Source organism: Echinops telfairi, unplaced genomic scaffold (assembly GCF_000313985.2).
Source record: "Echinops telfairi isolate 266 unplaced genomic scaffold, ASM31398v2 ScPeMD7_18;HRSCAF=68, whole genome shotgun sequence".
In the NCBI taxonomy this organism is placed as follows: Eukaryota; Metazoa; Chordata; class Mammalia; order Afrosoricida; family Tenrecidae; genus Echinops; species Echinops telfairi.
In genome coordinates, this window is record NW_022103915.1 from 83,428,764 (window position 1) to 83,432,659 (window position 3,896).

Genomic DNA, 3,896 nt, shown 5'->3' on the forward strand with positions numbered 1-3,896 from the left:
TACAAATACGCTTTACACAATTGATGTGTGTATGGATTGGGATAACAGTTGTATGAGCCCCTAATAAAATGTTTTAAAAATAAATAAATAAATAAATAAAAAGCCAAGGAGAAATACAGGTGGATTAATCCCCTGGTGAGTCCCCTCTCACCCGGGCCAGGGATGAGTAGCCTTGCTCCCGTGCAGAAATGCACTGGGAAGTGGATTGTTGCAGATGCAGTTCCGTTAAAATTCAGCACCTGGTCATTTGATCTCCCTTATGATCCACTTAAATGTGTTCTCATTTTTAATACATCTAGTATTTTCCTTTTGATTGAGGTTTTCATCTGTGTTACCTTGTTATTGTTGTTAGTGGTTTTTTTGTTTTTTAATGTCTTGCTGTATGTGAAATCCAGAACAGGCAAATCTCTAGAGACAGTAACTGGGTTCATGGTTTCTTGGGGGTGTGACCGGAGTTTAGTGGGGCAATAGGGAGATAATGATCATGAGTACAAGAATGAAGAAAATGCTCTAAAACTGATTGTGGTGATGATTGCACACTCTCTTCTTGATGTGATTGAACTATTGAATTTGTGTATGATATAAAGTGTATACCAATAAAACTATTGGGGGGGGAATTAAAAGGAGGAGAGATTGAAGAAAGAAAGAAAGAAAGAAAAAACATTAGAAGTGGTCCTTTCTCGTCTCCTGCCACCCTCCTTCCTTCTACCCATGTTTCAAGACCAGTGTGGGCTCCACAAATTCTCCTGACCCTCAGCTTTACAACCAAGAGTCTACCTCAAAGTCTTCGACCCACTCCGTTCTACCTGACACCGATCCTGCACAGGGCTCCCTTCCTCGCCTCACTTCCAAGCAAGGTGATGGAGGCATGGCTCTAGACTCCAAGTTCTACTGAAAGATTGGGGTTTTCTAGCTCCACACCACCACCACCACCACCCCCGCACATATATAGCCAGAGTCCCTGGGTAATATAAACAGGTAGGCACTTGGCTACTAGCTGAGAGGCCGGCGGCTCTGATCCACCCACAGGTACCTCAGAAAAACAGCCTAGCAACCCACCTCTGGAAGAGCTCAGCCTAGAAACTGAAGGAAGCCCAGTTGGGCCCCGATCCACGCCAGCGCTCCAGGAGGTGGAATCAGGTCAATGGGTACGATTTCTCTCCCCCTTAGTCAACTCCACACCGGCATTTCTCCATCGCAAACCCCTTTCCCCATCCCTGTGGCAAGAATTTTAAGATAGGGGCTCAGAGCTGTGTGCGCAGGCTCTTACAGTACAGACGCTTACTGCATTGTCGAGTTTTACTGGAAGAAAGAAGGATGAGTTTAAGAACCAATATTGTAAACCATGCAGATCATCAGATCTAGAACAAGTCCCTCTTCACTGGTTTGTGTCTCCCAGGCCCCCCATGGGCCCCTCTTCTATTCTGTCTGGCCTGTTGACATGTCTGCTCACCCACGAGACCTGTTCTGCACAGTAGTAGCCACGGGACATAAGCCACACGTGACTGTTTACAGGTTAAGTAATTAAATGTAAATAAAAGAGCCGTCTCCTCAATTTCACTAGTCGCGTGTCCATAGACATATGTGGCCCTCAAGAAACTCAAGCTCATGGCCAGGGGCTGGACTGGGAGGACCAGAGAATCTCGACAGGAGCCGAAAGCCTCCGCTTCCATAAAGAGCAGCTAGTGGTTTCAAACTGCTGACGTTGTGGGGAGGAAGCCAAGTCATAACCCACTCTACCTGCAGGGTTCCTTCTGTACATATGTATTTAGTACAGTGGGTCGCGACCCCTTAAGGGGGTCAAATGACCCTTTCACAGGGGTCATCTGATTCATCACAGTAGCAAAATGACAGTGATGAAGTAGCAACGAAAATGATTTTATGGTTGGAGGTCACCACCACATAAGGAAGTGTCTGAAGGGGTCGCGGCATTAGGAAGGTGGAGAACCCCTGATTTAGTGGTTACCACATGGGCCAGCACAGACATGGAACATTTCCATGATCACTGCTCCAGACTGGACGCCAGGAGCGGGGCAGACAGAGAGCAGGCGCACCTGGTTCAGCACCTCGGCCTGTGCTCACTATCCTGCCAGGGCTCATGCGGAGGCCACCCGTCATTTGAGTGAATGGGTGAACTCGTTGCCCACCCTCACCTGGCCCCGCACGAACTCCAGCATCTGCTCCTACATGTCCTTCCTGCCTGCCGTGACTTCTAAGAGCCGCGACTTCTATGAGCCGCGACAGAACGTCTTTCCTCCTTCCAAACTGGCTCTGGTCCTTGCCAGGGGCCCACAGTGACCCTGTTTACGACAGAACCAAAGCCTGCCTGGTCCTGGCCGGGGCCACAGTCATTGCTGTGTTGCAGCCCATTGCTGCAGCCGCGATGTCAATCCACCTCGTTGAAGGGCTTCCTCGGATTGCGGATTGCGGATTGCGAGTGTCTGAGTCTGGGTCACTGGGGACGGGTAGGAGGAGGGCGTGGCAGTGGGAGAGGCGGTCAGCTTGCTGGGAGGACTGCAAGGCTCTAGCTCTTACTGGAAGCTCAAATCGGTGCCTGCGGCGCTGGTCACACCCACCTGTGCAGTGGATGGACACACAGGCTTGGGTTTTAGCCCTGGCCTGCCTATCTCAGAGCTGTGTGAGCGTGGGCAAGCTACTTAACCTGGTGAGCCCATTGTGTAAGTTGTCACCTCACTGTAAAATGTGCATAATAGTGCTAAACACTTGACATAGTTGGTGAGCACTTGAAACAATTTATCCGGGGCTCAGTCGATACTCAAACACGGCTCCTTCCTTTCTCCACATCAAGAGCAGTAAACCGCCTTTCTCAGATCAGTGGTCCTCCAGCAGCACCTGGATGACTCCTCCACAGGAAGCCGAATAGAACTCGTGGCAGGTAGGGCCTTTGGCCTTGAAGTCAAAGGCTTGTCGTCAGTTCCAGGGCCCTTATCTCCAAGGACACCTGGGTCAGCTGCTGTTCATCTGCTTCCCTGCCAGCAGATAAGCAGGGAAGTGCGTCTGACATTCTTGCTCCCACCTTCACGCATCACACATGCCTGAAACACCCTTCCTGATCTCTCTTCCCCAAACCCGGGCCCTACCCTCTTGGAGAAGGATTGTCTTTTGGGGAACTCACTTCCTTGCTTAAGCCGGCTTGACTCAGCCTTCCCAGTGTGAAGACTGTGACTCATTTCGAAATATCTCATGCTTATCTAAGCCTTCAGCCACTCCCCCCTTGCTTCCTCCCTCTACCTAGGAAATCAGCACCCATGGGCATCTGTAGTCTCAAGTATCTGGTTGGACAAGAGTGTGGAAGAGTAGCAAGCAGGAGCAGGAAGTGCGCCCTTCCCCCCACGAAAACACAGCATGTGGTGCGGATGGAGGGCTAGACTAGACCAGTCATGGGTCCCGTTGGCCAATCGTTCATGTCATCGCTGCTGTTCACTAAACTCTTACTCAGTGTTCTAAGTAGGTACTTTGTACACATGATCTCATCCTGTCTGTACTTTAGCCAGAGTAGGCAAGGGATATCTCTTTTTTCTGCACTTCTGTGGAAGAACCTGGGACACCCCGTGGTTGAGTAACTTGTCCCCGGCCACACAGCTGTGCCAGGTGCAGTGGCATCTGTTCCGACTCATAGAGACCTTGCCCAACAGAAGGGAGTGCTGCTCCAGCCGCACATTCGTTGTGATGTTAATTCATCTTGTGGAGGGTTGTGTTAGACAGGGTTCTCTAGAGAGATAAGACCAAATTGCTGATAATTTAATATATTTATTTATAAAGATAATTAGATATATAACAAGGAATGAACTGTTAAATCATATACAGTTAAATATATAATACAAGAAAGAAACAGTTAAATTATAAAGCACTACAAAGGCTCAATTCAGCTCACT